The 21,221-nt window shown below is 37.0% G+C and overlaps 1 pseudogene; it reads right to left on the bottom strand.

The window, feature by feature from the left end:
• Positions 1–2,041: 2,041 nt before the first annotated feature.
• LOC128661306 (zinc finger protein 585A-like) overlaps positions 2,042–21,221 on the bottom strand; it is a 35,374-nt pseudogene continuing 16,194 nt past the window's right edge.

Genomic DNA, 21,221 nt, shown 5'->3' with positions numbered 1-21,221 from the left:
AGTGGTAACTGGTACAATGCAGGCCGTCGGTTGTAAAAGGAAACCCTGATGAATTAACAGTTTCTTTAGAAGACCCTCCAATTTCTTATCCATAGGTTCTTTGAAAGCACAACTGTCCTCAATAGGAATAGTTGTACGCTTAGCCAGGGTAGATATGGCTCCCTCCACTTTAGGGACTGTTTGCCAAGAGTCCCGAACAGTGTTAGATATGGGATACATTTTCTTAAAATTAGGAGAAAGTGAGAACGGGATACCCGGTCTGTCCCATTCCCTCTTGATCTCCGAAATTCTCTTAGGAACCGGAAAACATCAGTGTAAGCAGGTACCTCTAAGTATTTGTCCATTTTACACAATTTCTCTAGTGGTACCACAATAGAGTCACCGTCATCTAGAGTCGCTAAAACCTCCCGAAGTAACAGGCGGAGGTGTTCAAGCTTAAATCTAAAGGACATGAAGTCCGAGTCTGTCTGAGGTAACACACTTCCCGAATCGGAAAGTTCCCCCTCAGACAGAAGTTCCCTGACTCCCAAATCAGATCCCTGTGAGGGTACATCGGAAATAGCTAACAAAGCATCGGAGGACTCAGTATTCACATTGACTTCTGTCCTGCTACGTTTGACCTGTAACACTGGCAACTTAGATAATACCTCTGTAAGGGTAGTTGACATAACTGCAGCCATATCCTGCAGAGTAAATGAATTAGACGCGGTTGAAGAACCAGGCGTCGCTTGGGTGTGCGTTAAAGGTTGTAATGCTTGGGGAGAAGTTAGTGGTATACCCTGATTCTCCTCAGACTGAGAATCATCCATAGACACATTTTATTTACATAAAATCTGTGCTTTACATTGTAAGGCCCTCTCAGTACACAAGGGACAAAAAAATCAGAGGGGGTTCCACATTGGCATCTAAACACATAGAACAAGTAGTTTCCTCAGTTTCAGACATGTTAAACAGACTAGCAATAGTAATAATAGTCCTTCTTTGCTTAAAATATTGAGCTCTGAATTCAAATTATATAGACAAAAATGTTGATACAAAGGGATTTTTCAGACATATAATGTTCCCTTTATATATACAGTATGTGCTATTATCAGTTATTGTGGCTTCTAACTAACATGAAAACATCTAACAGACATAATATCAAGTTACAGAACATGACACACATATTACATACCCAGTCTATGTGTAGGTTATAGTAGCCATTTAAATTAAACTGATTATGATCACATGACACACATATTACATACCCAGTATACATGTAGGTTATAGTAGCCATTTAAATTAAACTGATTATGATCACATGACACACATATTACATACCCAGTATACATGTAGGTTATAGTAGCCATTTAAATTAAACTGATTATGATCACATGAAACACATATTACATACCCAGTATACATGTAGGTTATAGTAGCCATTTAAATTAAACTGATTATGATCACGTGACACACATATTACATACCCAGTATACATGTAGGTTATAGTAGCCATTTAAATTAAACTGATTATGATCACGTGACACAAATATTACATACACAGTATACATGTAGGTTATAGTAGCCATTAATATTATACTGATTATGATCACATTTGTACCGGTTACTGATATTGTGTCTCATGAAATAAAATCAGTTTCCCCACAGTAATTCCTCTGGTATATAACATGTACAATGCTAAGCATCTATTGCTATAAGAAAAGGTTTATCCACATGATGTGCACAATAAATATATCTCCCAGTTGTCAATCATTTGAGACTGATGTTCTTGTTTATATAATTCTCTAACACTCTTCAAATAAAGACTCCTTTATTCTGTAAATTTAATTATTGTATCCCCTATGTAAAACAAACATACAAATCCTAACACTGGCATATTAATAAACAACACTGGGGGTGCTTTGGTGGTGAATGGTTGTGTAAACTGCTCAGTATGAGGACAGATTTGTATATTCCTGTGTGGTGTTTGGATTCTATCACATTGATATGAGAGAAACTGAGGTGCACATATATAGAGGAACAAAGGACAGCAGGAGAGCAGTTCCAATCTGGGGCTTTTATAACTGGGATTTAGAAAGTATTATTTACAATAGGATCCTTTTTGATGCTTCTATTTAGAGAGTTTGTCCTCTTTAGGATAATTGTAAAAAGGGTTGTACAATGTGTATATAAAGTTTATTTGTGTGTAAATATTTGGTGTTTTTTTGATACCTGATTTCACTAAAAACATTTTTTCCACTTTCTAAACATGTGAAAGGTTTCTTCCCTTGTGAATCCTTTCATGAGTTTTCAGATTACTCATTTGTGTAAAACCTTTTCCACACTCTGTACATGTGAACGGCTTTTCTCCTGTGTGGCTCATTTCATGCTTTTTCAGATCACACTTTAGTGTAAACCTTTTTCCACACTCTGTACATGTGAAAGGCTTTTCTCCTGTGTGAATCCTTTCATGCCTTTTCAGATTACTCTTTTCTGCAAAATATTTTCCACACTCTGTACATATGAACAGCTTTTCTCCTGTGTGAATCCTTTCATGAGTTTTCAGATTACTCATTTGTATAAAACCTTTTCCACACTCTGTACATGTGAACGGCTTTTCTCCTGTGTGACTCATTTCATGCTTTTTCAGTTCACACTTTTGTATAAAACTTTTTCCACACTCTGTACATGTGAACGGCTTTTCTCCTGTGTGAATCATTTCATGAGTTTTCAGTTCACTGTTTTGTATAAAACTTTTCCCACACTCTGTACATGTGAAAGGCTTTTCTCCTGTGTGAATCATTTCATGAGTTTTCAGATTACGTTTTTCTGTAAAACATTTTCCACACTCTGTACATGAGAAAGGCTTTTCTCCTGTGTGAATCATTTCATGAGTTTTCAGATGACGTTTCTCTTTAAAACATTTTCCACACTCTGTACATGAGAAAGGCTTTTCTCCTGTGTGAATCATTTCATGAGATTTCAGATGACGTTTCTCTTTAAAACATTTTCCACACTCTGTACATGAGAAAGGCTTTTCTCCTGTGTGAATCCTTTCATGAGTTTTCAGATTCCTTTTTTCTGTAAAACTTTTTCCACACTCTGTACATGTGAAAGGCTTTTCTCCTGTGTGAATTCTTTCATGATTTTTCAATTCACTCTTTTGTGTAAAACTTTTTCCACACTCTGTACATGTGAAAGGCTTTACTCCTGTGTGAATCTTTTTATGAGTTTCCAGATGAATACTTTGTATAAAACATTTGCCGCACTCAGTACATGTATGTGGTTTCTCACCTGTGTGAATTTTGTTGTGTTCTAGTAGATGAGACTTCCAACTAAAGATTTTCTCACATTCTGTAGATTTGAAAGGTTTCTCCTTTGTAAGAATCCTTTGGTTACACTGTGGACTTTTCCCTTCTTTAATATGTTTTGAAAACTCAGTAAATGTGTGTGATTTATCATTTGGGATAATAATTTCACTAGATAACTCATAAATGTTTTCCTCTTGTTTGATTACTAAATTACTCTCTGTACATAATGATTGCTGCTCATCTCCTGCCAATTCACTGTCTTTTAATATCTTTTGTGATATCCCCCATGTTTGTGAATAGTCATTGTTGTCTAAGATTTTTGGAGTTTGTGGTATCATTCTGATGCTTTCTGTAGTGAAGGATGGATATGAACTATTCAAGTGTTTGTCTACATAAAAAGAAATGGAATAAAGAAAAAATTAGACTGTTTATTCTTTATAATATAATCCATCTCAATAAAAAAAAACATTTTTTATACTCAAAAATGCCTTCTGCTTTGTATTTTTAAACATATTTACCTGTAAATCACAAATTAAAAAAGGACGACATAGAATGTAAACATTACTACATCATCGTAAACTAAATTACTGAGATGTGGGTGTTACACGAATGGGAACAAGGTAGGCATAAGTGCAGTTATGGGTGTTCTATGAGCGAGATTAGGGAAGAGGAAGGTAGAGTTGCAGGTGTTCTAAGTAATGAACCAGGTCAGAGGGTGAGGTTAGGCAGTTGTTGGACATGATCTGTCTAAAAGAACAGAGGGGGGAGTAGTATTTTTTTTCCCTCCTCCTCAGCCCAATGGATGTTGCTCCTTCTTTATAATGTCACTGACACAAATGTTCTTAAAGATGCAGATATAAACATAATAGTTTATATTTGTTTAATGAGTGATCTGTTCTATTTTCCCAGTAATTAAAGTCAGCATAATATCTATTTTACTCACCTAACCCATATGAGTTCATGCTGATAACAGGCTCCAATGTCTGTGCTCAGGAAGAAAGTTCCCTTATTCACTCCAGTTACATCAATACCTGATATCTCTCAGTGTTCTAGCCGTGTCTGTAAAAAGTATATTAAATGGTTAAGACAGATAATAATAAATAATGGTTCTGATTAACTGTACGTATGGTATACTTAAAGGCACACATAACAATTCATGTGATGCAGATTAGGTTATTACATATGCGATGATGATATACCACAAGTATTTAGTACAGTAAACTATGTGGGTGTTATAATTGCCCCTTATATATTAGTCTTCCCAGATCTATACAACATAATGTTAGAAAATCTATTTAAGTGGGGCCATATCTCAAATTTACAAATATATTATAATTTTTGTTTTCTATCATTTATATGAAACAATATTTTCTCCTGAAAGAAATTTTTAAAATCAGCTGTTTAAATATAAGTTAAATCGGATACTGCAGTATTGGTATTATACTTCCTACTAATTCTCACTGTCAGACATTTTGTCATGTGCTCCATCCCCAGTCCTTTAACTTCTCTTGGTCAGCCAATCAGATTGAGCTTGCATTCTATTGGCTGATCGGAACAGCCAATAGAATGCAAGCTCAATCTGATTGGCTGATTGGATCAGCCAATCCGATTGAACTTGAATCTGATTGGCTGATTCAATCAGCCAATCAGATTTTTCCTACCTTAATTCCGATTGGCTGATAGAATCCTATCAGCCAATCGGAATTCGAGGGACGCCATATTGGATGACGTCATTTAAAGGAACCTTCATTCGGTGTTAGGACGTCGGAAGAAGAGGATGGATCCGCGCCGGCTGCTTCAAGATGGACCCGCTCCACTCCGAATGGAAGAAGATAGAAGATGCCGCCTGGATGAAGACTTCGGACCCTCTGGAGGACCTCTTCTGGCCGGATAGGATGAAGACTTCGGACCCTCTTCTGGATGGATCGGATGGTACCCAGCTGGGGGAAGACAAGGTAGGAAGATCTTCAGGGGCTTAGTGTTAGGTTTTTTTAAGGGGGGTTTGGGTGGATTAGATTAGGGGTATGTGGGTGGTGGGTTGTAATGTTGGGGGGGTATTGTATGTTTTTTTTTTAACAGGCAAAAGAGCTGATTTCTTTGGGGCATGTCCCGCAAAAAGCCCTTTTAAGGGCTGGTAAGGTAATAGAGCTGTTAACTTTTTATTTTAGAATAGGGTAGAGCATTTTTTTATTTTGGGGGGCTTTGTTATTTTATTATGGGGCTTAGAGTAGGTGTAATTAGTTTAAAATTCTTGTAATCTTTTTTTTTTTGTAATTTAGTGTTTTTTTTTTGTAATTTAGTTTAGTTGATTTAATTGTAGGTAATTGTAGGTAGTTTAGTTAATTAATGTATTGATAGTGTAGTGTTAGGTTTAATTGTAACTTAGGTTAGGATTTATTTTACAGGTAATTTTGTAATTATTTTAACTAGGTAGCTATTAAATAGTAAATAACTATTTAATAGCTATTGTACCTAGTTAAAATAAATACAAAGTTGCCTGTAAAATAAATATAAATCCTAAAATAGCTACAATATAATTATTCGTTATATTGTAGATATATTAGGGTTTATTTTACAGGTAAATATTTAGCTTTAAATAGGAATAATTTATTTAATAAGATTTAATTTATTTTGTTAGATAAAAATTATATTTAACATAGGGGGGTGTTAGGGTTAGACTTAGCTTTAGGGGTTAATACATTTATTAGAGTAGCGGCGAGGTCCGGTCGGCAGATTAGGGGTTAATACTTGAAGTTAGGTGTCGCAGATGTTAGGGAGGGCAGATTAGGGGTTAATACTATTTATTATAGGGTTTGTCGAGGCGGGAGTGCGGCGGTTTAGGGGTTAATAGATTTATTATAGTGGCGGCGAGGTCCGGTCGGCAGATTAGGGGTTAATAAGTGTAGGTAAGGTAGCGGCGACATTGGGGCAGCAGATTAGGGGTTAATAAATATAATATAGGGGTCGGCGATGTTGTGGGCAGCAGATTAGGGGTACATAGGTATAATGTAGGTTGTGGCGGTGTCCGGAGCGGCAGATTCGGGGTTAATAATAAAATGCAGGGGTCAGCGATAGCGGGGGCGGCAGATTTGGGCTTAATAAGTGTCAGGTTAGGGGTGTTTAGACTCGGGGTACATGTTAGGATGTTAGGTGCAGACTTAGAGAGTGTTTCCCCATAGGAAACAATGGGGCTGCGTTAGGAGCTTAACGCTGCTGTTTTGCAGGTGTTAGGTTTTTTTTCATCCCAAACTGCCCCATTGTTTCCTATGGGGGAATCGTGCACGAGCACGTTTTTCCAGCTAGCCGCTACCGTAAGCAACGCTGGTACTGAGAGTTGAAGTGGCGGTAAATATGCCTGTACGCTCTCTTTTTGGAGCCTAACGCAGCCCTTCAGAGAACTCTAATTACAGGCGTTATTTAAAAGGTGCGGAGGAAAAAAACACGCATAGCTAACGCACCCCTTTGGCCGCAAAACTCTAAATCTAGGCGATAGTAAATTGTTTTCTGATAAATGTAGTTCTACACCTGTACCATGTGACAGCTATCAGCCAATAACAAACACATATTTTTTATATAATGTGAACTCTTGCATATGCCAAGTAGGAGCCAGTGCCTCATAACAGGTAATTTAAAAGGTTGTGTACAATTTGATAATGGAAATAAATTACAAACAGCAAACAGTTATTTTTTTTTTTATTAAATTGTTTTTATTGAATTTTTCAAAAATGAACACAACATGAATAACATTAGCACATAGCATTTGTGGAATAAAGTAAAATATAAATACAAATTACAGTCACTGTTGATAACATAAAATTAGAGGCACTATAATCAGCGTAGCCGTGTGACCGTAAAGAAATGAAGGATATTTCTAAAGAGGGGGAAAATTTGGAGAGGAAATAAGTTAAAGAAAGGGAGGAGGGGGAGGGGGGGGAGATGAGAAGAAGGTTTTGTGTCACAGGTACTGGTTAGGTTATATTGTTGTTTTCTGGTCCCATATAAATATGATGTCTAAGATAAAATCAGCTTTACCTTGAAAGCAGTAGTGGAGTTTTTCCAAATAAAGAATATGATCACTTCCTTTAGCCACATTTGTAAGGTGGGTATTGTCGCTTTTTTCCAAAATCTAGGTATTAAATCTCTTGGCGCAATTTATCATACATTGTAACAAATTCCTATGATACAGACACGGGATTTGGGGGAGGTCATTGAGGAGTATTATGGAAGGGCGAATTTCGAGTGCTGTGCCTAATATTGAGTTAATGTGTAAGGTGATCTTTTTATCTGAGGGCAATGCCACCAGATATGGGAGAGTGCCTATTTCACCACAATGTCTCTAACACAGTGAGGAGGCACCAGTGAAGATACTGTGGAGTCGGTGGGGTGTGAGGTACCATCTTGATGGGATTTTGTAGTTAAGTTCTACAATGATTGGGGAGATGGATGCTTTCTTAGTCAATTTAAAGAATTTACTTCATTGTTCTTCTGTAAACGTTTCTTGCAGTTCATTTTCCCACTTAGTTATGTATAGGGGTTTATGTGTTGGGAAGCAGCCTCTAAGCATACTATAAATTAATATATAAGGATTCAAATGGTGTGATAGGTCTAACGAAATTTAGCTTATGTGGATTTATTTGGATTGCGTGACGAATTTAAAGATATACAAACCATTTGTGAAAAGGTGTTCCTTTATGTTGTAAGTCATTTTGCGTTCTGAAATGTCCATCTTTAAACAGTGAAGATATTGGTAGTTGTTGTAATTGATCGGTTATGGAGATTGTGTCAATTCGGGCTGGAGGAACAATGGATGTCCCCAGAGTGGGGTGAGAGGGGATATTTGGCTTGAGATTATGCAATTTAATTGGATGGTTTTGTCCCATGTTTTAAGTAGTGATGTCGAACAGTTCGCCGGAGAACAGTTCCCGGCGATCATAGCATGTGCGATGTTCGATCCGCCCCCTATTCGTCATCATTGAGTAAACTTTGACCCTGTAGCTCACAGTCTGCAGACACATTTTAGCCAATCAGCAGCAGACACTCCCTCCCAGACCCCATGTACTTAAATGATGATTTACGCTGTGCATAGTTAATACGATTCATTCCCGTGTAATTTACATACAAGTTGTACGTTTTTGATAAAATACACTTTTTGCTGAAAAATATTGTTATGATTTTTAGATACACATTAACAATACAATTTTTTCCTGTGTATTTGTGAATGGTTCAATAATTCATTTTGTATGATTTATAAATGATTAATTTAGTTTTGCCGTTTATAATGTATGTATCTCCTCCCCATATAAGCCTTGTGGCTTTATAGAAATCCCCCAGGGAAATAGTAGAACTGGCGAGGATCCTTAAAGGGATAGTAAACATCCAAAAAGGTAATCCCTTTATTTACCATTCCCCAGTTTTACACAACCAACACTGTTATAGAAATATACGGCTAGATTATGAGTTTTGCATTAGGGTTAAAAAGCAGCATTGAGAGGTTCAAACGCTGCTTTATTCCTAACGCTGGTATTACGAGTCTGCCAGGTACAGGTGTAACGCTCACTTTTTTTCCGCGACTCGAGCATACCGCAAATCCACTTACGTAAATTGCATATCCTATCTTTTCAATGGGGTTTTCCTAACACCAGTATTACGAGTCTTGGAAAAAGTGAGCGGTACAGGCTCTCCTGTCAAGATTCCTACAGCATTTAAAAGTCAGTAGTTAAGAGTTTTATGGGCTAACGCCGTAACATAAAACTCTTAACTAAAGTGCTAAAAAGTACACTAACACCCATAAACTACCTATTAACCCCTAAACCGTGCCCCCCCCCCCATCGCAAACACTTAAATACATTTTTTAACCCCTAATCTGTTGACCGGACATCGCCGCCACTTCAATAAATATATTAACCCCTAAACCGCCGCACTCCCGCCTCGCAAACATTAGTTAAATTTTAATTAACCCCTAATCTGCCGCCCCTAACATCGCCGACACCTACCTACATTTATTAACCCCAATGTTGCGGCAACTATATTAAATGTATTAACCCCTAAACCTAAGTCTAACCCTAACCCTAACACCCACTAACTTAAATATAATTTTAAATAATCTAAATAAAATTACTACAATTAACTAAATTATTCCTATTTAAAAATAAATACTTACTTATAAGATAAACCCTAAGATAGCTACAATATAACTAATAGTTACATTGTAGCTATCTTAGGGTTTATTTTTATTTTACAGGCAACTTTGTATTTATTTTAACTAGGTACAATAGTTATTAAATTGTTATTAACTATTTAATAACTACATAGCTAAAATAAGTACAAATATACCTGTAAAATAAAACCTAACCTAAGTTACAATTACACCTAACACTACACTATCATTAAATAAATTAACTAAATGAACTACAATTAATTACAATTAAATTAAATAAACTAAAGTACAAACCCCCCCCCCCCCACTAAATTACATAAAATAATAAAATAATTACAATTTTTTAAGCTAATTACACCTAATCTAATCCCCCTAATAAAATAAAAAAGGCCCCCAAAATAAAAAAAACCCTACCCTATACTAAATTACAAATAGCCCTTAAAAGGGCTTTTTGCGGGGCATTGCCCCAAAGTAATCAGCTCTTTCACCTGTAAAAAAAAAATACAATACCCCCCAACATTAAAACCCACCACCCACACACCCAACCCTACTCTAAAACCCACCCAATCCCCCCTTAATAAAACACTAACCCCCTAAAGATCACCCTACCTTGAGACGTCTTCCCCCAACCGGGCAGAAGTGGTCCTCCAGACGGTCTGAAGTCTTCATCCTATCCGGGCAGAAGAGATCCTCCAGACAGGCAGAAGTCTTCAACCAGGCGGTATCTTCTATCTTCATCCATCCGGAGCGGGTCCATCTTCAAGACATCCGACGCAGAGCATCCTCCTCTTTCCGCTGACTAACACTAAATGACGGTACCTTTAAGTGACGTCATCCAAGATGGCGTCCCTTCAATTCCGATTGGCTGATCTTCAAGGGGTTAGTGTTAGGTTTTATTAAGTGGGGATTGGGTGGGTTTTAGAGTAGGGTTGGGTGTGTTGGTGGTGGGTTTTAATGTTGGGGGTATTGTATTGTATTACTTTGGGACAATGCCCAGCAAAAAGTCCTTTTAAGGGCTATTTGTAATTTAGTGTAGGGTAGGGATTTTTATTATTTTGGGGGGCTTTTTTATTTTGTTAGGGGGATAAGATTAGGTGAAAAAAAATTGTAATTATTTGATTATTTTCTGTAATTTAGTGGTGGTTTTTTCCCATAATTTAGATAATTGTATTTAATTGTAGTTAGTGTAGGGAATTAATTTAATTATAGTGTAGTGTAAGGTGTAATTGTAACTTAGGTTTATTTTTATTTTACAGGTAAATTTGTCTTTATTTTAACTAGGAAGTTATTAAATAGTTAATAACTATTTAATAACTATTGTACCTAGTTAAAATAAATACAAAGTTGCCTGTAAAATAAAAATAAACCCTAAGATAGATACAATGTAATTATTAGTTATATTGTAGCTATCTTAGGGTTTATTTTATAGGCAAGTATTTAGTTTTAAATAGGAATAATTTATTTAATTGTAGTAATTTTATTTAGATTTATTTAAATTATATTTAAGTTAGGGGGTGTTAGGTTTAGGGTTAGACTTAGGTTTAGGGATTAATAACTTTAATAACTTTAATATAGTTGCGGCGACGTTGGGGGCGGCAGATTAGGGGTTAATAATTGTAGTTAGGTTGCGGCGACATTGGGGGCGGCAGATTAGGGGTTAATAAATAAAATGTAGGTTGCGGCGATGTTGGGGACATCAGATTAGGGGTTAATAAGTATAATGTAGGTGGCGGCGATGTTAGGGGTGGCAGATTAGGGGTTAATAAGTGTAAGATTAGGGGTGTTTAGACTCGGGGTTCATGTTAGGGTGTTAGGTGTAGACATGTATTTCCCCATAGGAATCAATGGGGCTGCGTTAGGAGCTGAACGCTGCTTTTTTGCAGGTGTTAGTTTTTTTTTCAGCCGGCTCTCCCCCATTGATTCCTATGGGGAAATCGTGCACGAGCACGTTTTGCCAGCTCACCGCTACTGTAAGCAGCACTGGTATTAAAGTGAGATGTGGAGCAAAATTTTGCTCACCGCTCACTTTTCTGCAGCTAACGCCGGGTATGAAAAAAAGGTAATACCAGCGTTGTCTGTAGGTGAGCTGAAACTGCTCGTTAGCCCCGCAAGCCTTACCGACAAAAACTTGTAATCTAGCCGATACTTTTTACCTCTGTAATTACCTTGTATCTAAGCTTCTGCAGGCTACCTCCTTATCTCAGCTCTTTTGACAAACTTGCATTTCAGGCAATTAGTGCTGACTATTAAATAACTCCACGTGCATGAGCACAATGTTATTTATATGAAAAACATGAACTAACACCCTCTAGATGTGAAAAACTGTCACTGCATCCAGATAAGAGGTGGCCTACAAGGGCTTAGAAATTAGCATATGAGCCAACCTAGGTATAGCTTTCAACTAAGACTACCAAGAGAACAAAGCAAATTTGATGAATAAAATTAAATTAGAAAGTTGTTTAAAATGACATGCCCTATCTGAATCATAAAAGTTTAATTTGTACTTTATTATCCCTTTAAATAATCTCTCCATCCCAGAGATTTTTAGATATTCGGCACCATAATGTCCATCCTCAGAGTGGCAGATACACAATCCGCAGCTTGGGGCCGGCAGGTATCAATAAGAGGCGCCAAAAAATAAAAAATAGATAATAAAACTATATACAGTGTTAAATATAATACAAAATCCTGATGTAGTGTCTAGGTTATAAAAATAACATAATTTATGTAAGAACTTACCTGATAAATTCATTTCTTTCATATTAGCAAGAGTCCATGAGCTAGTGACGTATGGGATATACATTCCTACCAGGAGGGGCAAAGTTTCCCAAACCTTAAAATGCCTATAAATACACCCCTCACCACACCCACAATTTAGTTTAACGAATAGCCAAGAAGTGGGGTGATAAGAAAAAAGTGCGAAAGCATATAAAATAAGGAATTGGAATAATTGTGCTTTATACAAAAAAATCATAACCACCACAAAAAAAGGGCGGGCCTCATGGACTCTTGCTAATATGAAAGAAATGAATTTATCAGGTAAGTTCTTACATAAATTATGTTTTCTTTCATGTAATTAGCAAGAGTCCATGAGCTAGTGACGTATGGGATAATGACTACCCAAGATGTGGATCTTTCCACACAAGAGTCACTAGAGAGGGAGGGATAAAATAAAGACAGCCAATTCCTGCTGAAAATAATCCACACCCAAAATAAAGTTTAATGAAAAAACATAAGCAGAAGATTCAAACTGAAACCGCTGCCTGAAGTACTTTTCTACCAAAAACTGCTTCAGAAGAAGAAAATACAACAAAATGGTAGAATTTGGTAAAAGTATGCAAAGAGGACCAAGTTGCCGCTTTGCAAATCTGATCAACCGAAGCTTCATTCCTAAACGCCCAGGAAGTAGAAACTGACCTAGTAGAATGAGCTGTAATCCTATGAGGCGGAGTCTTACCCGACTCAACATAGGCAAGATGAATTAAAGATTTCAACCAAGATGCCAAAGAAATGGCAGAAGTTTTCTGGCCTTTCAAAAACCGAAAAAGATAACAAATAAACTTGAAGTCTTTCGGAAAGACTTAGTAGCTTCAACATAATATTTCAAAGCTCTAATAACATCCAAAGAATGCAACGATTTCTCCTTAGAATTCTTAGGATTAAGACATAATGAAGGAACCACAATGTCTCCACTAATGTTGTTGGAATTCACAACTTAGGTAAAAATTCAAAAGAAGTTCGCAACACCGCCTTATCCTGATGAAAAATCAGAAAAGGAGACTCACAAGAAAGAGCAGATAATTCAGAAACTCTTCTGGCAGAAGAGATGGCCAAAAGGAACAAAACTTTCCAAGAAAGTAATTTAATATCCAATGAATGCATAGGTTCAAATGGAGGAGCTTGAAGAGCCCCCAGAACCAAATTCAAACTCCAAGGAGGAGAAATTGACTTAATGACAGGCTTTATACGAACCAAAGATTGTACAAAACAATGAATATCAGGAAGAATAGCAATCTGTCTGTGAAAAAGAACAGAAAGAGCAGAGATTTGACCTTTCAAGGAACTTGCGGACAAACCCTTATCTAAACCATCCTGAAGAAACTGTAATATTCTCGGTATTCTAAAAGAATGCCAAGAAAAATGATGAGAAAGACACCAAGAAATATAAGTCTTCCAGACTCTATAATATATCTCTCTGGATACAGATTTACGAGCCTGTAACATAGTATTAATCACAGAGTCAGAGAAACCTCTTTGACCAAGAATCAAGCGTTCAATCTCCATACCTTTAAATTTAAGGATTTCAGATCCTGATGGAAAAAAGGACCTTGAGACAAAAGGTCTGGTCTTAACGGAAGAGTCCACGGTTGGCAAGAGGCCATCCGGACAAGATCCGCATACCAAAACCTGTGAGGCCATGCCGGAGCTACCAGCAGAACAAACGAGCATTCCTTCAGAATCTTGGAGATTACTCTTGGAAAAAGAACTAGAGGCGGAAAGATATAGGCAGGATGATACTTCCAAGGAAGTGATAATGCATCCACTGCCTCCGCCTGAGGATCCCGGGATCTGGACAGATACCTGGGAAGTTTCTTGTTTAGATGAGAAGCCATCAGATCTATTTCTGGAAGTTCCCACATTAGAACAATCTGAAGAAATACCTCTGGGTGAAGAGACCATTCGCCCGGATGCAACGTTTGGCGACTGAGATAATCCGCTTTCCAATTGTCCATACCTGGGATATGAACCACAGAGATTAGACAGGAGCTGGATTCCACACAAACCAAAATTCGAGATACTTCTTTCATAGCCAGAGGACTGTGAGTCCCTCCTTGATGATTGATGTATGCCACAGTTGTGACATTGTCTATCTGAAAACAAATGAACAACTCTCTCTTGAGAAGAGGCCAAGACTGAAGAGCTCTGAAAATTGCACGGAGTTCCAAAATATTGATCGGAAATCTCACCTCCTGAGATTCCCAAACCCCTTGTGCCGTCAGATACCCCCACACAGCTCCACAACCTGTAAGACTTGCATCTGTTGAGATTATAGTCCAGGTCGGAAGAACAAAGAAGCCCCCTGAACTAAACGATGGTGATCTGTCCACCATGTCAGAGAGTGTTGTAAAATCGGTTTAAAGATATTAATTGAGATATCTTTGAGTAATCCCTGCACCATTGGGTCAGCATACAGAGCTGAAGAGGTCGCATGTGAAAACGAGCAAAGGAGATCGCATCTGATGCGGCAGTCCTAAGACCCAACATTTCCATGCATAAGGCTACCAAAGGGAATGATTGTGACTGAAGGTTTTGACAAGCTGATATCAATGTTAAACTTCTCTTGTCTGACAAGGACAGAGTCATAGACACTGAATTTATGTACAAAAACCTAAAAAGGTTACCCTTGTCTGAGGAATCAATGAACTGAATGGTAAATTGATCCTCCAACCATGAAATTGAAGAAACAACACAAGTCGATTCGTATGAGATTCTTCGAAAATGAGAAGACTGAGCAAGTACCAAGATATCGTCCAAATAAGGAAATACCAAAACCCTATTCTCTGATTACAGAAAAAAGGGGCACCGAGAACCTTTGAAAAAAATTCTTGGAACTGAGGCTAGACCAAACGGTAGAGCCACAAAACTGGTAATGCTTGTCTAAAAAGAGAATCTCAGACACTAAAAGTGATCTGGATGAATCGGAATATGCAGATACACATCCTGTAAATCTATTGTAGACATATAATGCCCTTGCTAAACAAAAGGCAGGATAGTCCTACAGTAACCATCTTGAATGTTGGTATCCTAACATAACGATTCAATAATGACAGATCCGGAACTGGTCTGAAGGAATTGACCTTCTTTGGTACAAATGAAGAGATAAAATAAAACCCCAGCCCCTGTTCCAGAACTGGAACTGGCATAAATACTCCAGCCAACTCTAGATCTGAAACACATTACAGAAATGCTGAGCCTTTGCTGTGTTAACTGGGACACGGGAAAGAAAAGAATCTCTTAGCAGGAGGCCTTAACTTGAAGCCAATTCTGTACCTTTCTGAAACAATGTTTCTGAAACCAGAGATTAAGAACGGAATTGATCCAAATTTCTTTGAAGAAAACGTAATCTGCCCCATACCAGCTGAGCTGGAATAAGGGCCGCACCTTCATAGGTACTTAGGAGCTGGCTATAGGTTTCTATAAGGCTTGGATATATTCCAAACTGGAAATAGTTTCCAAACTGATACCGCTCCTGAGGATGAAGGATCAGGCTTTTGTTCCTTGTAAGGAAAGGAACTAAAATGATTATTTACCCTGGAAAGAAAGGGAAAGCAAAGATGACTTAGAAGACATGTCAGCATTCCAAGTTTAATCCATAAAGCTTCTCTAGCTAAAATAGCTAGAGACATATACCTGATATCAACTCTAATGATATCAAAAGATGGTATCACCAATAAAATTATTAGCATGTTATAGAATAATAATAATGCTATAAAATTATGATCTGTTACTTGTTGCTCTAAAGCTTCTAATCAAAAAGTTGAAGCTGCAGCAACATCCGCTAAAAATATAGCAGGTCTAAGAAGATTACCTGAACATAAGTAAGCTTTTCTTAGAAAGGATTCAATTTTCCTATCTAAAGGATCCTTAAATGAAGTACTATCTGCCGTAGGAATAGTAGTACATTAGCAGGAGTAGAGATAGCCCCATAACCTTAGGGATTTTTGTCTCAAAAAACTCTAATCTGTCAGATGGCACAGGATATAATTTGCTTAAACGTCTAGAAGGAGTAAATAAATTACCCAAATTATTCCATTCCCTGGAAATTACTTCAGAAATAGCATCAGGGAGATAAAACACTTCTGGAATAACTACAGGAGATTTAAAAACCTTATTTAAACGTTTACATTTAGAATCAAGAGGACCAGAATCCTCTATTTCTAATGCAAATAACACTTCTTTAAGTAAAGAACGAATAAATTCCATCTTGAACAAATACAAAGATTTATCAGCATCAACCTCTGAGACAGAAACCTCTGAACCAGAAGAACCATTATCAGTATCAGAATGATGATGTTCATTTAAAAATTCATCTGAAAAAAGAGAAGTTTTAAAAGACTTTTATGTATACTAGAAGGAGAAATAACAGACATAGCCTTCTTAATGGATTTAAAAAATAAAATCTCTTATGTTATCAGGAACACTCTGAAAATTAGATGTTGACGGAACAGCAACAGGTAATGTAACAGTACTAAAGGAAATTTTATCTGCATTAATAAGTTTGACATGACATGCAATACAAATAACAGCTGGAGAAACAGATACCAAAAGTTTATAGCAGATACACTTAGCTTGGTAGCTCCAGCACTGTGCAGTGACTTTCCTGAAGTAACTTCTGACTCAGTTGCAACGTGGAACATCTTGCAATATGTAAAAGAAAAAAAACAACATATAAAGCAAAATTGATCAAATTCCTTAAATGACAGTTTCAGGAATGGGAAAAAATGCCAAAGAACAAGCTTCTAGCAACCAGAAGCAATAAAAAATGAGACTTAAATAATGTGGAGACAAAAGTGACGCCCATATTTTTTCGCGCCAAATAAGACGCCCACATTATTTGGCGCCTAAATGCTTTTTGGCGCCAAAAATGACGCCACATCCGGAACGCCGACATTTTTGGCGCAAAATAACGTCAAAGAATGACGCAACTTCCGGCGACACGTATGACGCCGGAAACGGAAATAGAATTTTTGCGCCAAAAAAGTCCGCGCCAAGAATGACGCAATAAAATGAAGCATTTTCAGCCCCCGCGAGCCTAACAGCCCACAGGGAAAAAGTCAAATTTTAAGGTAAAAAATGTTAAATTAAAATGCATTATCCCAAATATGAAACTGACTGTCTGAAAAATAAGGAAAGTTGAACATTCTGAGTCAAGGCAAATAAATGTTTGAATACATATATTTAGAACTTTATAAACAAAGTGCCCAACCATAGCTAGGAGTGTCACAGAAAATAAGACTTACTTACCCCAGGACACTCATCTACATATAGCAGATAGCCAAACCAGTACTGAAACTAGAATCAGTAGAGGTAATGGTATATATAAGAGTATATCGTCGATCTGAAAAGGGAGGTAAGAGATGAATCTCTACGACCGATAACAGAGAACCTATGAAATAGACCCCTTAGAAGGAGATCACTGCATTCAAATAGGCAATACTCTCCTCACATCCCTCTGACATTCACTGCACGCTGAGAGGAAAACCGGGCTCCAACTTGCTGCGGAGCGCATATCAACGTAGAATCTAGCACAAACTTACTTCACCACCTCCATCGGAGGCAAAGTTTGTAAAACTGAATTGTGGGTGTGGTGAGGGGTGTATTTATAGGCATTTTAAGGTTTGGGAAACTTTGCCCCTCCTGGTAGGAATGTATATCCCATACGTCACTAGCTCATGGACTCTTGCTAATTACATGAAAGAAATATAAATGTGCGATAACAATAGAATATATAAATAACCAATAAAAATATATATATACAGTATATAGATAACCAATATCCTTTTAAACCAGTTATAATCTCCTAATGAAACCAAATGTGATGCTGATGTTACAAACACAGAATAAGTGTCCAAAAGAAAAAATGTGTTATGTGGAGATTACAAATAAAAAAATAATAAAAAAAAGTACATTGTATCCTGAAGGAAGCAGATAAGGCTAATCCAAAAGCCAATGTGATGATAAGTGGCAGTGTCCAGATACATTTCTCAGGCGGCTCCTCTGGAGTGTCGTGCCCTGACACAAAAAATATGATGTATCTAGAACAAGAGAGACAGAGGGCGCCACATAGTGCAGATAAATACAAGACAGGATGGAAGGTTTGCAGGTATATAGAATTCCTACTCACGTTGTAGAAAGCACTAATGTGCAATATAGGCAGGCCAAGTCCAAACAGTCGCCCGGCAGACTTCCCAGGCACCTGGATCAGATAGTCTCTTTATCCCAGCAGGGAAGGTCCAAAGTGACAATGCAGTGCCCACGGTCTTTTATGCTGTTAACAAGGGGTAATGTTCTCCAAGGCCCAATCAGTAAGGTGTATAACCAGCCGGGAGCCCCAAGATGATCAGTCCAAGAATATAAGAATGCAGCAGAGATGTAACAAAACATCAAAGGTTTATTAAAAAGTTTAAAACCACATAAGCAACGCGTTTCTCTGTGTCACAGCACGGTTTCATCAGGCTATAAAATCAGTTACAAAGCTGCTGCAATTATAACCAGTAGTGTCCAATTAGCATCTAGCAAAAATGCACACCCACAAATAACACAGCTGTTAAAATCATAGTAACCACCAAGTAATAATATTATTTCCCGCAATATAGAACAAGAGATCATAGTGTGTGAAATGATTTAATATATATGAATATTATTATGTTTGCACTATAAGTTTATATTTATTAATATGATTTTTTTCTCTTTATCATTTGATATGATGGTAAAGTGATCCCTTCTACCCAGCCGGGAGCCCCAAGATGATCAGTCCAAGAATATAAGAATGCAGCAGAGATGTAACAAAACATCAAAGGTTTATTAAAAAGTTTAAAACCACATAAGCAACGCGTTTCTCTGTGTCACAGCACGGTTTCATCAGGCTATAAAATCAGTTACAAAGCTGCTGCAATTATAACCAGTAGTGTCCAATTAGCATCTAGCAAAAATGCACACCCACAAATAACACAGCTGTTAAAATCATAGTAACCACCAAGTAATAATATTATTTCCCGCAATATAGAACAAGAGATCATAGTGTGTGAAATGATTTCCATGGAACAACAGAATCCTAACACTCAGCTTATAATATTAAATATTACTATACTATATTTGTATGCGTTAATCACAAAATTTTTGTATATGTTAATTACGTTTTACGATAATAAAGGGGTGGGAGCAGTTTCTAAAAAGTGTCATCTCCTAACTGAACCAATTACGAGCAGAGGAGTATTAACAATAGCCAGGGGGTGGGAGCGATTTCTGAATAGCGTCATCTCATAACTAAACCAATTGCAGGCACTGATATATATTAACATATTTATTGTTCATTTTAGATTATGTTTTTTTCAGTTAGTTAACAACTATATTGTCTTATTTATCACATCAAACGATATTGGTCACGTTATTTGTATTCATTTTGGGTATTTGGTTTCATAGATACCATCTTATATTATTCGTGTCTACTAACACATTATTACTATTATTAGTATTAGTGTGTGAATATTATTATGTTTGCACTATAAGTTTATATTTATTAATATGATTTTTTTCTCTTTATCATTTGATATGATGGTAAAGTGATCCCTTCTACCCAGTCTGTTATTATTAGATTGGTGAACGGGATGGGGAGCCCTATCTGCTCTCATCTTTGTGATGTCACATCATTTAGTTATTTTCCTAGTTATTGTGAGTCATTCTTTTTATACGATGTTTATATGACAATACCGTAATGCATATATTTATGTCTAACATTATATATCTGCTTCTTGATCTATATGTTATTTTGTTTTATCATTGACGTATTTGTATGCTTTTTGTTTTATATTATGATCACTGCTCCATTGCTTTTATGTTCTTTTTTGTACAGCGATGGAGCAGAATGTGGTATTTTGTTTATCTTTTGTCACGTCAATATGATTTTAATTCACATCCCCCTCTCTGTGATTGGTTCTTGTTTTCACACACCTCCTTTATTTATTTAATGATGGACCATATGTTTTGTCCTTCATAGTACGTCACAGCGATTTGGTTACCCCACCTGTTTACGGGATTGGTTCCCGCACTACACTCCTTCTGATGTATCGGATGATGGACAAGCTGTTTTGGCATCCATAGCACGCTATTGCGATTTGGCTTATACCCTCTTGCCTGCAATTGGTTTAGTTATGAGATGACGCTATTCAGAAATCGCCCCCACCCCCTGACTATTGTGAATACTCCTCTGTTTGCAATTGGTTTAGCTAGGAGATGACGCTTTTTAGAAACTGCTTCCACCCCCTTACTATTGTAAAACGTAATTAACATATAAAAAAATGTCGTGATTAACACATACAAATATAGTATAGTAATAGGTAATATTATAAGCCAAGTGTTAGGATTCTGTTGTTCTATGGAAATAACTTCATACACTGTGACCTCCCTGTGATTGGTTCTTGTTTTCACACGCCTCCTTTATGTATTGAATGATAGACCATATGTTTTGTCCTTCATAGCACGTCATCACGATTTGGTTCACCCCCCCCCTGTTTACGGGATTGTTTCCCACACTATACTCCTTCTGATGTATTGGATGATGGACAAGCTGTTTTGGCATCCATAGCACACTATTGCGATTTGGCCTATACCCCCTTGCCTGCAATTGGTTTAGTTATGAGATGACGCTATTCAGAAATCGCTCCCACCCCCTGACTATTGTTAATACTCCTCTGCTCATAATTGGTTCAGTTAGGAGATGACGATTTTTAGAAACTGCTCCCACCCCTTTATTATCGTAAAATGTAATTAACATATACAAAAATTTTGTGATTAACTCATACAAATATAGTATAGTAATATTTAATATCTATAAGCTGAGTGTTAGGATTCTGTTGTTCCATGGAAATCATTTCACACACTATGATCTCTTGTTCTTTATTGCAGGAAATAATATTATTACTTGGTGGATCCTATGATTTTAACAGCTGTGCTATTTGTGGGTGTGCATTTTTGCTAGATGCTAATTGGACACT

Source organism: Bombina bombina, chromosome 5, assembly GCF_027579735.1.
Source record: "Bombina bombina isolate aBomBom1 chromosome 5, aBomBom1.pri, whole genome shotgun sequence".
In the NCBI taxonomy this organism is placed as follows: Eukaryota; Metazoa; Chordata; class Amphibia; order Anura; family Bombinatoridae; genus Bombina; species Bombina bombina.
The sequence above is the reverse complement of the archived record's forward strand: the minus strand, read 5'-3'. Positions and strand labels throughout refer to the sequence as shown.